Source organism: Strix uralensis, chromosome 19 (genome assembly GCF_047716275.1).
Source record: "Strix uralensis isolate ZFMK-TIS-50842 chromosome 19, bStrUra1, whole genome shotgun sequence".
Lineage (NCBI taxonomy): Eukaryota > Metazoa > Chordata > Aves > Strigiformes > Strigidae > Strix > Strix uralensis.
In genome coordinates this window covers 16,570,968-16,586,080 of record NC_133990.1, presented here as the reverse complement: position 1 = coordinate 16,586,080, position 15,113 = coordinate 16,570,968, and the positions used below count along the sequence as shown (strand labels likewise).

Here is a 15,113-nt window from a genome sequence, read left to right as displayed (position 1 = left end):
CAGATGCCTCTGGGACAGGCGTCCCTCGGGCCCCGGAGCTGGCTGGAGTGTGCAGACACACCGGGACCGGCGCCTGCAGTCGCCCAGCTCTGGGGTGCAGCCGTCGGGCTCTGCCGCGAAATCCGGGCACGCCAAGCACGCTGCCGGGAGCAGGCACCATCCCCACACCGGGAATCCATCGCTGCTTTTGGGGAGGGACCACAGCAAACCCCTGGAGAAGCTGTGAACGGCACAGAAACTCCCCAGCCTCCCCAAACTTGCTGGAATTCCCCTTCTGCCTCATTAGTCCTGCTCATTAGGCTCTGCTCCTGATGAGCACACAGAGCTACAGCACGGCTCAGCAGAACCGCCCGCTCCCCAGCCCCTCCAGCCCAGCTGCTCTGCCCCAGCCCAGTCCCTAACCCCCTCCCCGGCGCAGGAACCTCTTTGCCGCCGTCGCAGCCCCCTCCTCCCGATCCGGGTTACCTGTGCGTTACCAGGACCCGCGGCACAGCCGGGGGTGCCGCCATCCAGGCTCCTGAGGGGTTTTTAATCACGCACACCTCTCCCCTCGGCTCGCCCCCAATGCAGCCCCCACACCGCCGGCCAGCCGGGACGGGCACCAAGCCAGCGCCGGGCACCCCCCATCCCCTGGGGAAGGCGGCTGGCGAGCCCGGCACCTCCGGGGGAACCGGCCCAAAGCGGGTTCTCGAGGCACGAGCGGTGAGGAAGCTGGGCGCGAGGGCTGGGGAGGCGCCAGGATCATCTCCTCCGAGTTCCTGCACCACTCAGGGCTGAGACTTTTACCCCAAAATCCCTGAAATGGCAGCTCCGGCCTGAGCCCAGCTTCGCTCTCCAATCACTTTCCCCGCGACTTGGGCAACCAGGAGCCCTCGCCCCAAAACCCAGCCCGGCACTGGGCAGCACCAGAGGCAGCACCCCCGTGTCTCCTCCCTGACACCTCATTTCCCACACGAACTCCTTCAGCTGCAGCTCCCTCATTCACGTTGCAGGGTTACCTGCGACTGAAAACAACCCCCCCCCATGCACGTGCAGCGAGCGTGGGGCACGATAAACACGGGGAAAAACCAACAGCGTCCCTAAAACAAGCTGAACACGGTAACATGTTTTCAGCACCTTCTGTTTCCAAAAGCAAGCCCACGTGTGTGCCGGGGGTCGGGGTCAGGGTGGGGGGCCCAGCAGCACTTCTCACCCACAGCACCCAGCCCCGCTCTGCAGCACCCCCCTGGGAAAAGCGCTCAGGCCTCAGGAGGGGGCTGAAAGCAGACTGCCCACCCCCACGGGGCATCTCCCCCAGGAGCCACCGGGCTTTTACTACACAATAAAACATTGCGATTAGATCTACAAGCCAACCCCTGGAAGGCTAAGAGGTTTTATCAAAGCCGGCAGCACCCCAGGGAGGAGACAGAAAGATAAGGGCAGCTGCCTGCAGCATCCGCAATCCCAGGGCCAGCCCCGCGGCTGCTGCTGGGGGGGTGCAGGACTGGGGCTGCACCCACCCATTTTTGGGGATGCTCCCCGGGGGATGCTCAGCCCCATCCCCAGCCCAGCGCGGGCTGTCGTGGCAGTGGGGTGAGGGAGAACTCCCTCTCATGGGGACGGTGCTGGAGGGGACGGCCGGCGGGGGTGGTGGCGAATACCCGCAGTGATTTTTCCCGTGGTTGCAGAGGAGGGGGGGAGCGGGGACTCTTTCTGCAGAAAACGCACTGAAGCAGCACTCGGAGCCTGTGCAGCCGGAGATACAGCTCCTGCTTCAGCCCAGATCAGGAGCTATTTCCCACTTATCAGTGCCGAGCCTGATATCTGTGCAGCAGAACACAGCGCTTGGTAATAGGATTTTGATGCTGAACAGAAGATGTTTTTTCCCCGAGTCTCACTTACGTCACACCTGGAGGTATCCATGGCCATGGAGGTGACACAGAGGAAGGCTAAAGAGTTTCGACTCTTGCGCTGAGGGAGCAGCTTCTCCTTTAGCTGCAAAACAGCAGAATTAAAGCAATCTAATATTAGCTGCCCGCTTTGTGCCCCCACGCCAGCACAGGCCTGGGGAGAGGAGGGAGAAGAGCACGTCCCTGCTGCAGCATCCCCTTCTCCGGCACCACTGACCCCTCCAGCACCACCACCGACCCCTCCGGCCACAGCCCCAGGCTGGCAGGACCCTGCTCCTGCCCACACCCCCCCCCGTGGGAGCATGCAGAGCCCTGCCTGGGGCGGGGGACACCAGCACCCCATGAGCATCACCCGCTCCCAGCGCTCCCCCGGCCCCGCTGTCAGCTCCATCCCGCACCGCGGGGACCACCCACGCGCCGCAGCAGCAGCAGCAGCAGCGCGGAGCCCGGCTTGGGTGGCGGAGCCGCACTCGCAGCTGCCTCGGGGAAAGGGGAGGAAGACTTGTCACCTCCCTGCCACCCTCCTCCCTGTCTGAGCGAGAGGAAGGTCCCACGCACCCCCGCTGCCGGAGCTGGGAAAGTCTCTGCCTGCCACAGACAAAACCAAAGGGATGGGAACCACCCCCGCCAGGCGCGGGTGACATCTCACCCGTGGGAACGCTGCCGGCGCGGCGTCGGGGCTGTCACCGCCGCCCACGGCACCAACCAGGCGGACGAAGGGCACCACCAGAAAAGCCCCGGGTGGGCGACTCCGAGCACCCGCGGGAGAGGGGAGTCCGGCCAAGGCCGAGGCTTCGGCAGCCCCCACGGCCGGGCTGAGCGCACGCGCGTGGGGAGGTGCTCACGGGTGCGTGCTGCTCGTGGGGTGCACGCTCGCTGTGAGGGGGGTGCTGGCCCCCGCGGGGGGGACCACAGCACTCAAGAAGCCCCTCACCAGGCTGCCCGCAGGCGCAGGCTGAGCGAGCCGGGGGGAACGTGCTCGTTAGGAGCGAAGCGGGGAGGCAACTCGAGGCGCTCAGGGGAGCAGGATGCGTCCCCCCTCGCAGCATTTGCATTTTCCTAACCCAGCTCCAGAGAACAGGGAGTTATCACAGCCTGAGGAAAGAGCCCCGCTGCTCTAAAGGTGCATTGCTGTTAGATAAAAGAGCCAGGAAAGAAGGGAAAGACAGGCAACGGACGGAAGGAGAAACCATCTTGAACAAAAGGATGGAGAAAACGGTCCCGGAAAGTGCCACAGGAGCCACCCCCGGCCCCCCCTGCCAGCCTGGGGTGGGGGCACAGCCCCCCTGGGCTTCACAGCTCTACAGTCCTCCTGCAATTTTGTTTTCAATTTTGCAGGTAGGAACGTCAGCACCTTCTCATTCGCCCCCTGACACCCGGAGGCAGCGCAGTGGCTGCGAGATGCTCGATGCTCCACCACCCGCCTCCACCGGGGCCCGCATGGGCAGCGCAGGCAGCGCGGGCAGCACCTGCCCAGGAGCGCGGGCAGCGCCTGCTGCGGGGGGACAGCGATGCCAGGACAACGGTTGCAGTCTGTTTTTCTGCACAAGTGCATTAAGTATTCTGCACAGCACTTTTGCTGTAAATCACTTCCTATTCAGGCTCACTGCTGAGGGTCTCTGAAGGTCGATTTTCCATGGTTATGACAACAAAAACTAAAATTGGGTCAAACCTGAAAGGTATTATCTTCCTCCAAGCTGCTAAATGCACAATAGTAATGAGGTTGGTTAAGCAATTCACCCACAGACTGCATTATTTGCTCTGAAGATGTATTAACCAGTTAAATGAGCGTGATAAGGCAGCTCTGCTTATTTCCCCCACCAGCCGCACAGAAGATCTGAGGTTCTGGGTCTCCGTATCCCACTTAATAACCGAGACCGCAGACACGCCGACAAAGGCGGCCGGCGCCGCGCTGCTCCGGGCCAGGCTCTGCCCGGCCTGACCCGCGGGAACACAAAGGGAACTTTAAAGGCATCCAGCAGCTGAGAGCCATTTGGAAAAATAATTATACTTCCTCCCTCCCCTTTCTCTTTCTTCTTCTTAAACGCTCTCCCCCATCCAACCTCCGGCTGAAAGAGCCCGAACCCGCTGGCTGCCCCGGCAGAGCCCGGCTTTAGCTGCGGCCCCGCTCCGGGATGGGGGTTTATCCCCGGCAAATGCTCAGCGGCTGCTCCTGCCGCGGGACCGGGGGGTTAAAACCCACCAAACCCACCGGCCCATCTCGGGGTGCAGCTCCTCGCGTGTGTCAGTGCCCACCCCAGAGCTCCCTGTGCCCACGGCGGTGGGTCAGGGCAGCTGGGCAGGGGCTGGCCGGGGAACCCACCCCAGGAGCCTCCACCCCGGCAGGGCAGCTGCGGAGGTTGTGAGACACAAAGAACATTTGTTTTTATGGGATTTCTGCTGTTTTTCCTAAAACAAACACCCATTAATGTAAATATAACTGATGTAAACAAGCACGACCCTAAAATCCATGTGCAGCTGTATGTAACGGGGAGAAGGAGGGAGGGAGGGAGGAGAAACACTTCAATTAATCCCTAAAACGAATGAGATGGAAAAACTCGAACTGCACAGAAAGCATCTGGTGCTGCTGCAGAAAGGGCCTGCCCAGGGCGCAGGGTCGGGCTCTGCCACATGTAACACCATCGGTGCCACCGGGTCCCATCCCACAGCACCAGCCCACCAGAGGGGGAGCCGTGCCACGTCCACGCCACGCAGGGAGAGGAGCCCCAAAGCCCCGAGCTGGGCACACCACAGTCCCTCCTGCCCGGCCGCGGGCTCCCCGACTCGGCCCCGCTCCAGTGGGAGGCTGATGGAACCACGTCTCGGTCCCCCCATCCCTCTCATCTCGGTCCCCCCATCCCTCTCATCTCGGTCCCCCCATCCCTCTCCCAGCAGGTACCCACAGCCCACAGCCCCGCGGTCCTGCCGGGGCGATCACCCAGTGCAATTTTGAGGAGTTTGCCCAAGAAGGGGCTCGGCAGAGCTCAGGCTCTCATGGGCCGTGGCAGCCAAACCCTCTCCCCTCTGCCAGGCTGGTTTTCACGGCGCAGGGTCCCAACAGCCGCCGAGGGCAGCCCCCGGGGCAGGCAGCGGGCAGGAGGGCAGAGAACAGAACAAGCTGGGTGCTGTGGGGTGACGGCCGTGCCCCTCATGAGCTGCCCGCGGGGCCCCGGCTCCATCCCCAGCATGGGGAGGGGTTTTGGGGAGCTGAGGAGGCACAGGAGGGACCCAGCCACCCGCCGGGGAGCGCGCAGAGGCAGCCCGGAGAAAGCCTCGGTGTGTCTCTGCCGGTGATCCAGCTGGGGCTTTGCCAGGAGGAAGGAGCTGCGTGGAGAACCGCCAGCACTTCCCAGCACGGCCGGCTGAAGGTGGCCTGGAGCGGGATCGCCGTCGATGGGAGCTCAGGGACCAGCACCGCGACCTCCAGGAGCCACCTCCCGCACGACTGAAATACCTCTGCGAAACGGTACCCGAGGAACGAGGGGGAGAGGCCATGGAGCAGACCCGGGGAGCTCCAGGGAGGGAGGAAAAGGGCTGTTTCATGAGGCTGGCGGGGTCAAGCAGAGAGGGATCAGCAGATCTGCAGATCGTAACGGAAAGCCACAGTCCACACAATGAGCTCCTCCAGGCCTCCCCTCATATCATCAGGAGCGGCTCTTTGAAGCCAAACGCAAAGAAAGTCGGATAATCATGGAAAGACAACTCTGGTGTTCCTGCCCGTCTAGGGTCTGCGACTCCAGAGCACGCAGGGGGGCTCTGCTGAGGGCAGAGCACGAGGTGGAGCCCGGGCTGGAGCATCACCCCCGCAGCTCGGAGCAGGGGCTGCCCGGGCTCCGAGCACACGGCCAGCAGGGACACGCGAGGAGAGTCAGTCGAGTGCACCGGTGCCAGGGCCCCTGGCAGATGGTAGAAGGTACCACAGAGCCAAAAGGCCACCACACAGAGGATCCAAGACGCAAGAGAGAGGAGACCTGTCTTGCCTCCGCTGGGCTCCAGACAGGCATCACCCTGAGAGAGCTGTGGGCAGCATCACCTGGCTTCACTGCCCGCGGCACCGCCTGCCCCGTGGGGCGAGGAGAAGGAAGAGGGAGAGACCACGCCTGAGGCTGGCGAGAAACCGAGCGGGCAACAAGGACCTGAGCCAGCCCCCCGGCACACCCACCGCCTCACCCTCTCCCTGCAGAGCCCCCCCAGCCCTCAGTCCCCATGCCAAGGGCTGGGACCCCACCATGCCGCTGTCCCGGTGGGGAGCAGCAGGAGGACCCGAGCGCTGCCGGCGTCGCCCTCTGCAGCGTGAGCAGAGGGGGGGTGGCACGCAGCCTGGCATCGCCCCCAGCCCGAAGGCGCCGAGCCCCTGCAAGCCACATCCCCGCGATCACTCTCAACGCCGGCAGCCTGCCCATCGGCAGGGCCCTGCCTGCGCCCCTGCCCTGCCCCTGCCTGCACACACACCGGGCTCTCAAGGTGACACTCGGCTACCTGGGATGTGTTCACCACATCCATCCCACTCCTCCTCTCGTGACTGGATCTTAAACCCCTTCCCTCGCCATTGGCCACTCACTGGCCATATTTTAGAGAAGCTGCCTGTGGCCGGCTGCTGGAAACCCCACAGGGCCAGGCACTAGGGACCTGGGAATCCCTCACCGTGGCTCGAGGTGGGCTCCTGACCCACAGGACGGCTGCCACGCTCAGCCCTGACACACCGGCGACTCCAACTGCACCCGTGCTCCGTCCGGCGCCTGCGGCAGCGCGGGACAAAGCTGCAGCCCGGCCACCCCGGGGCCAGCGAGATCCTGAGGGACCATCCTCACTCCCAAACCTGGGGAGCAAATACATGACGTGGCTCCTCCCAGAGCAACACCGACCACCAGCGCTGCTCCTCCCAGAGCTACAGCAGCTTTCCGGGTTCACCTGCCAGCTGCGGCCCCGGCGCGGCTGCACCGGCGAAACGCGGGCGCGTGGCCAGCACCGGTGCCCAGCTCTGCCACGGCGGCGGGAGGCCAGCCCGCCCGGCACGGCCCCTTTTTCCTTACCTTGGCATGGCGTTCATGCTGCCGAGGCTCCTCGGCGGCAAAGCCTCTGGGACAGGCGGGATGACGCCACCCCCCAGCACCCACCCAAGCGCTGGTGCCGGCGCCCCGCACCTCGCCAGCCCTCCCGGCTGCCACGCGGGCGTGCAGCTCCCGGCGCTGCCTTTGGAGCCGGCTGCCGCAGCGCACGCGTCCTCCCCCCTGCCCTTTCCAACGCCGCCGGTGAGGGGAGGGAGTTAGAAATGCCAGGAGAAGCATTCCTCATTTGGAGAAGCCGGATCATCTGAAGACTGGCAACAGCCCAGAGCCCGGAGAGACAAGCCCCAGATTTATGACCAACGTGGACGAAGAGACAGAAGAGCTTTAGTGAACCTGGGTAAGACCCCATGGGAAAGCGACAGTGAGCGACCTGGCAACTCCACCTCCCCGTGGGGAAAACAAAAGCAACACAAGAAAGGGGCCCAAGAGCCCCAGGGACCGAGGGGAGGGGGCTGCCACGGGACGGGACAGCCGGGGCCAACAAGGACCCGCGCCAGGACAGCACAGCCCGCGCGGGGAGCGGGACCGGGCAGATGCTGGGACAGCAAAGCATCGCTGCTGGAGCACCCCGCGCTGCCTGCGGCACTGATCCAGCCTCCCCCCGCCTCCTCCTCCTCCAGGGCTTCTTCCTCTCCTTCCCCTCTTTGTCATTCCTCTCAGCTCACGCCTCTTCTCTGCTCTCCTTCAGCTGCTCGCAGCAATAATCCAGGGCACTAACGCCCCGGCAGATTGCTCAGTGCCGCTCCCGGCTGCTGCTGACCGGGGTTTTAATGACTCCCCCGGCCGCGGCAGGGGCTGATCCCCACCTCCGCCGCTGCCAGCCAGGCTCTGCCCCCCATCCCTCCTCCGCAGAACACTTGTGCCTCATGAGGGCTGGGGACACTGCGGGGATGAGCGAGGAGCATCCCCCACCTGGGATCCACTCTCGCCTCACGCCGGGGCTCTCAGTCGCCCCGGGGACTCCCCAGATCCCCTCCAGAGCCCCGGGCCCGCAGCACCGCAGGGCCCAGGCGAGCCCAGCCAAGGGCAGCAGCGCAGCCGGGCCGGAGGGCCGTGGGCTGACGACACGCTGTGTGTGCCTCGGGGACGGGGAAGGGACAACTGCGGCTCGGCGTGAGTGAGCCGGAGCTGCTTCCCAAAGCATCGTGGCTCACGGCTCTGCAGAGGCAGGGCCCTGCCCGGGGGACAGGCAGCACCCCGGGGTTTGGTTGCCCATGTGCCAGCCCCTGCCAGCTCTCAGCACGGGCACGAGCGTCCTGCTGAGGGCTAAAGCAGCGCAGGGCTCCAGCACGGGACGGAGACGAGGATCCCCTCCCCAGCAACGAGGCCGGGGATCGCGGGGAGCGGATGACAAAGTCCAGAAAGGAAAACGCTGAGCCTGTCCCCAGAGCGGAGCTGCCCATGGGCTGCCGGGGCAGAGGGAAGGGCTGGCTGTGTGCCCCCCCCCCGCCATCGCCCCCTGCAAGGCATCTCGTGTCCGGCTTCAGGCCCCCCAGTGCAGGGGGAACCGATGCGCTGGAGCGAGTCCGGCAGAAGGCCACGGTCATGGTTGGAGCCCAAGCACTGGACAGAGACACAGAGGGCCATGGGGGGCTCAGCCCAGAGAAGGGGAGGCTCAGGGGCACCGGGGAGGGTACGGGGAGGACAGAGCCAGGGCAGGCAGCGGGGAGGGCAGCACACCTCTATTTGCAATATCCCATTTCCTCACCAAATCTCACCCTCCACATCAGCAGAGAAACTGTAGAGGCAAGCAGCGGTTCTGGAGCAGAAAGCCCAGCGGCACAAGGCAGGGGCAGTGCTAACCGCCGGCACGCACAGTCCCCTGCCCGGCCTTGCCGCGGCTCGGTGCCCGCAGATGAGCCCGGGGGTGCAGGCGTTGCCCCCCGCCAGCCTCCAGCCCTGCCTGACCCCTCGCTGCCCGGCACACTGCTCGCTGCCAGGCTGCAGGTCCCTGCGTCCCGTCCTTTAATTAACATTCCACATGTAAAGTTGGGATTGTAATTACTGCAACTGATTAACAGGCCGAAGGTAGCCCGTCTCCGAGGGAGCAGATTAGCAGAGGCTCTCTCGAGCTCCTGCTCTCACCTCGGCACTGTCAGTGCATTTTAAGCAGGGGCCCGATGCCCCCGCAGTCGGTGATTAATGGGCGAGCAGGACGTGCGGTGGCTCCGTCCTCGCTGCTCTTCCCACGCTCCCGCCGGGGCAGGACGAGACCGGGCGGCATCGCCGGGGCCCATCGGAGGGGAGGGCGCTGGGCAGGGATTCCCGGAGCCTCCTCTCCCCGCTGCCCACACGGCCCCTGCCCAGGCACCAGCCAGGGGGAAGCAGGACACGATTCCCGGGAAGCCAAGGACCCTGCGTGCGGGCAGGAAGTGACGCTGCCAGATCCCTGCCTGTTCTCACGTGCACCGGCCCCTTCCCCGGGCTCTGGGGCAGGATGCTCGAGGCTCCACCAAGCCAGGAGAGCCCCGGCTGCCGGGGCCGTGCTGCAGGGAGCTCCCACCTTCCCCAGCAAACCTTCCCCTTAACGAGCCAGTCCAAAAAACTGAGTAGCCAGAGAGAACTCCCCTCGCCCTGGCTACCTGCCGCCCCAGGATGCAAGTCACCTGCCTGCTCCCACCTCGGGGTCTGCAGTGCCGTGGGGCCAGGGTGTCCGTGGGAACGCACCCATCGTCCCCCATGCCATGGGGGCTGCTCCCAGGCAGCGGGAAGGGAGCCCCACAGCAGCCCCCCGGCACCGCCCACGGCAGCCCTGCGCCAGGACACCCCAACTCCTCACCCCGTCCGGCTCTGCCCGCGCTGGCGGCTCCCCTGGCCGCTGCGTCCTGCCCGGGGATGGCCCGGCCCAGCCCCAGTCCCGCTGCAGGCAGCTCCCTGGCCGGGGTCGCCGCGCTTTTTGGATGTGAAAACGCACGAGAACATCCCACGTCCCCTGCTCGGCCCTTCCCGGCGCAGCCACGGCGTCGGAGCCTGCGCTGCTCACCCCCGATGGAGCTGGGGAGCGCAAAGGGGAGCCGCCAGCGGGAGCGCGCCCCACGCGACTCCGGTAATTACAAGCAGATAAGGCTATCAGCTGTAATTAACCACTATCCACAGGCAGACCGCTCGGCTGCAGAGACTTTCTTCCCCTCTTTTCCCCAAGACTGCAAAATAAATTATCCTGCAAAGTTAGCAGAGGCTGAGCTATGGAAACAATTAAACAAAAATTAAATCTAATTCATTTATACTCTGAGCACAAAGTGGATAATGTGGGGGTTTTCTTCTCTCTCCTCTCTTTGCCTTGGTGTTACAGAGGACTATTATGGGAAATTAATCACGGGGAAAAGCAATGAACGTGATCTATCGCTCTTTAAAAGTGCACTGTAGTGATTATATAAAAATCTATTAGAGAGGCCAGGAAATAGAAGAGTGACACCATTTAAAAGGAAAAAGGAGACAGAGCTGGTGGCAAAGGGATCGATTTCTTAACAGACGGATCCGTGACAGAGGGAGCGGGAGGGGGTCAGGCCCACGCCGCCGCAGCCCCCGGGGGTTGGCCCAGCCCCTGCGCCGCGACGGCTTCGGGGGACGCGGCCGGCCGGCGCTGAGCTCTGCACCCCCGAAAACGCAGCCTGACGCCCCGCAGCAGAGCTGGGGCTGCCGCTGCGGGAAGGGCTGGTCCGCGAGCCCAGGGCTGCCGCCAGCACGGTGCCACGGTGCCCGCTGCCAGCACGGCCACAGCCCCCAGGTTTGCTGCGCTGGCAGGTGCTGCGCAGGCTCTTTGCCTCCGCACGTCCTTGCGTCTCCTGGGGGCTCCGGCGCTTGCCGGGGGCTGCGGGGGGAGAGAGCACAAAGCCTGGGTGAAGGCCAGAGCAACGCCAAGGAGCCAGCTCTGGGGTGTGAGGGTCGTGGGGGGGAATAGTGTGGCTGCCCGGCCACCGGAAGAAAATGGGGAGCGCAGCGCCAGCGACACCAGCACCAGCCGCGGTAACTGCCCTGCCCAGCCCAGCCCCAGCGCCCACCCCAGCCGCGGGGGTCCCAGCCGCAGGCAGCACCGGCAGCTCACACCTCCACTGCCCAAACGAGCAGCACGTCGGCCCCCTCTGCCCCTGTGCAGCTGCAGCACCCCATCCCACCCCATCCCACCCCATCGCATCCCTCGTAGCTCGGGGGGATCCCGGCACTGCCCCCCATCCGACGGGTCCCCAGGAGAGCAACCCCCGTCATTAACGATGATTGTGAGAGCAGACGCTCATTGCGCTGGCAGTAAACAAGGCCGGTCCCTGCCCAGCCACCCCCGGCCCCCCCAGCACACGCTCGGCTGTTTAACGGCCGCGATAAAACCTTCGCCGAGGCAGATTCCACTATAAATCCCGGCCCGCAGCGGGGCCGGCCCCGGGCCAGCCTGACGCTTTAACGACACCATCAATCCCCGAGAGGAGCCCGAGGCGGAGCGGGGGGACGTGGGGGCTCCAGCCCCGGCACGTGGCCAGGCAGGAGCCGACCCCCCCGAGCCCGTGGTGAGGGGGTCAGGGCTGACCCCGAGCCCCGCAGGGACCCGGCCCGGGGCTGGATCCGTGGCCACCCGGGAGGGCACCAGGCATCACTCGGAGGGGCCCCAGCACGGCACCGGTGGGTGCCGGCACGTCGAGGCTGAGGCTGCGGTGAGGCGGCGACTGGCCGCTCATCTCCGGGCGCACGACGGGCAACCCCACAGCGAGGAGCTGGCCCACAGCCACCGTGGCCTCCTGGGGCCATCACCCCTGAGCCGACACTTCAAAACTCTCCACTTCTACATCAATGCAGGCAAACACCTTCATGTGAATTTAATGGAAGTTTCTCCTCCCCACCAGGCAAATGGAAGCCGAACACACCACTCTCCCTCCAATGCATCTTTTCACTGATTTGGAACAAAAAAAGTGAAAAAAAAACCCTTTGATCTCAGCAGCCCATTTGTTTAGCCCATGCCGGGATTTAATTGAGAAGGGATGTCCTTGAATAAATGCGGAGATGTCCTCGCTCCCCGGGAAGTCTGCTGCAAGTTGTACAATCCACTGTATGAGGTTTTCTGCTCATCCAGGGATGTTCTGGGACAACGCAGCCCCAGGGCCGCCGCCACGCGTCGCCCATCCGGCCCCTGCGGCAGCTCATCGCCTGGCAGGCCAGCGGCGAGCAGGCTGCCGTGCCACGGGCCGGGCGAGCGAGGCACTGAGCCCCGAGGGCTGGGGGACACCGCTCTGCCCCCAAACTCAGCACGGAGGGGAGGTGGGGGGCCGGCTCCCCACGGCCACCGGTGTGGAGGCTGCAGCAGCCACGAGCCTGGGGGGACGAGGGCTGGGGATTGCCTGGCGCTGGCAGAGGGGCTGCGCCACACCGGGGAAGCCAAGCTACGGCACAGCAGAAGGCGAGGGGCAGCCAGGCTCTGAGAGCTGGTGCTGGCGCCCGGGGTGCCGGCACCGTCCCCCGCAAACGCCTTCCACGCTGCCAGGCTTGGCGCAAGCGGAGGAGCCGCAGCGAAGAGCCCGCCAGCCCCAGCAGGGAAGTCGGCATCGCTGGCCGCAGCGGGCGGCTTCCTGCTCATTTCCTCCCAGCCTGCCGCGGGCTGCCGGCCCCGGCCAGCCCGCAGCACCCTGGTCCTCGCACCCCTCTTCTGCCAGGTCCCTCCTGGCAAGGGGCAAACACATCCCTCCTGCCCAGCCCGGCTTTTAGCAGCTGCAAAGCCTCGAGCTGAGGAAGGGAACCGGCGCTGGGGATCACCCTGTGCCTGCTCGCCGCCGAGGAGAACTGAGAGGGCAGTGGAGGCGGGGAGGGGGTCCCTCAGCCATCGCCGCACCCACAGATTAGGGTCTCCTCATCTCCTGCCCCTGCCCAGCTGATGCTGATCAGCCAGCATCATCCTCCTCCTCCTCGGCACAGCCGCGTGGGTGTCCTTCCACCACGCGGCTCCTGCCGCAAGGCTCCCGAGCTGGGGAACCGCCGCGCTATTTTAATCCGGTGCTCTCCCCTCCATCCCAGCACAGCCGGCTGCCAGTGCAGCCCCGGGAGAGCCCCCCTGCTGCAAGCCCCCACACCCCACCGCCGGCCAGGACGGAGAAATGCCCCGAGGCTGCGCCCAGAGGAGCCAAGGAGGGGGCTGGAGGGTCCCAAACCCAGGGACAGGGCTGGCTGCAGCCCCCCCCACTGCCACCTCGGCCCCCGCCGCCAGAGAAGCTGCCAGTGCAAAGCTGCAGCCACGGGCCGGGACGTGCCCCTCGTCTCCTGGGGGTGGCCGCAGGCTGCGTGGGAACAGGGAGCAGGGCCAGGGAGTGTCCTTGGTCCCAGCGGACAAGAGGATGTGATTCCACCCTGGAAGGGAATTAATGGTGCTAAAGGTGAGCACAGGGAGCAACGGGAGAGGGCACAGGGGATTCCCAGCTCATTAAAGCGTTGGCAGCTTTCAGCCCAGGGTAACAGCAGCTCCTCTCCCCCTTATCTGTTAAAGTCCTTGTCCCCCCCCTCCCCAGGAGACCTGTGCTCAGCTCTGCAGCCACCCCAACCCCACCCCAACCTCACCACCACCCCACCGCCAGCCCCAGCCTGTCACCCCCATGGCCGAGCCCCACCACTGGCACATGCCGGCGCAGGGCCACGGGGTGCCAGAATCGGGGGACGCTGGGTCCCCGCGTGGTGCCGGGGCTGCAGCTGCGCCTGGAGAGTGCGGGGGGCTGCGGGCGGAAGGGGAGCGGGAGAGCTCTCAGGCCCTGGACTCCGCCGGCTGAGCTGCGGCTAAAGGCGAGCTGATTAAAGCAATTAGGATTTTAAATAGTAACATCAGAGTGGCTCATCAGCGCTGAAGAGGCAGTCAAATGACGAGTCTGAGCATCCTATTTAGGGATCTCAGTTGGCTGAGGATCCTAAGTGAGGCCCCAAGGCTCCCTCCCAGCGAGAGGGGGTCAGCCAGCCGCCCAGTGCCGGGGGTCCCGGGGACCCCACAGACCCCACAGTCCCCCCGGCGCCCACCTGGGCACATGGAGCAGCCTGCCTGGGGGATTCCAATGGGGATGGGGCCCGGGCAGTGGGGGCACCCATGGCCCCAGCACCCCCAGCACCCCGCGCTTCCCGCGGTGGCTGTGCCAGGCAGCACCACACGCCAAGGAGCGCCCGGCCGCCCGCTCCCCCTTCCCTTAAGCTGGTTGTTTATTCTCTCTAATAAAGGCTCGGGGAAGGGAACGTGGAAGGAATTGAGCAGCTCTGCTCAGGAGGCAGCTCTGCACACCAGCAACCAAAAAAGCACCTTTTGCAACAGCTAAAGCACAACACACACATTTTGTCTGCTTGGACTCTGAGTCTGATCTGCCAGGGGTTTAAGGCAGCCTGGGGGGAAATCCCTCTGGTTTGGTGTGTATGGATCTCCAATCACAAAGGAATCTGGACACAAATACAGATGCAGCAACGGCATAAACAGCCACAAAATGCTCCGTACCCTTCCCTCTGCTCTCCGATTTCCTACGCTTGCGCCTGCTCCTCACTGCTGCTGGCTGACTCCTGGGTGCAGACGGGTGCAGCACCCAGCCCGAGCGCCTGCTGGGCCCAGCGCCGGGGACGCGGCACAGGGGGACGAGGGGAGCAGCGGGGACACCCGCAAGGACCTTCCCAGCCCCATCCCCATGGGCACCGCAGCCGGGACCGGGCTGCTGCTCCTGACCCCCTGTCCCCACTCCTGCATCCCGGCGGGATGGCATCGCTCCCTGCACCTGGGGACACGCGGCCGGACACGGCGCCAGGTGTCACAGGGACGGGGACAGTGTCACGCCCAGGGGGGCAGTGACAGTTCACCTGTGAGCTGGGCAAAAAGCCATGGCCTTGCCGAGGGGCAGGCAGCGGGCAGGCAGGGCCGGCCAGCGCAGGGCTGCACCAATATAGGGTTGGGTCCCCTCGCTCTCAGATGGGAGAAAAAGGGAAAAAAGAAAAGGGCAGGAGTGGAGAGGGGAGGGCAGGAGCCGTAGCCTGAGCACAAGCCACTTGTCGACTTTCCTGCAAGCTCCGAGATGCTGTAGGAGGGTACTGGCACAGGCATATTACATTTATTTATAGGCATTTCTGTGGCACTCAATTAAACGCTGTGGTGGAGATATTGCAGCGTGAAGAGTATTTAGAGCCATTTAACACCTCTTAGTCGGCAAAAGTCCATCTGATT

General features: G+C 64.8%; 1 protein-coding gene across 12 annotated transcripts in view; it reads right to left on the bottom strand.

Moving 5' to 3' along the window:
• RBFOX3 (RNA binding fox-1 homolog 3) overlaps positions 1 to 15,113 on the bottom strand; it is a 131,781-nt gene that overhangs the window by 91,978 nt on the left and 24,690 nt on the right. For 2 of the 12 annotated variants that reach the window (XM_074888857.1, XM_074888860.1), the window contains exon 2: positions 1,882 to 1,974. The exons of 8 other annotated variants lie outside the window; for them this stretch is intronic. The gene's annotated coding sequence lies outside the window, so the exon portion shown is untranslated. Of the gene's footprint in view, positions 1 to 1,881; positions 1,975 to 6,922; positions 7,049 to 15,113 lie in introns of those variants that run through there. 2 more of the 12 variants (XM_074888861.1, XM_074888858.1) reach the window with 2 other exon arrangements.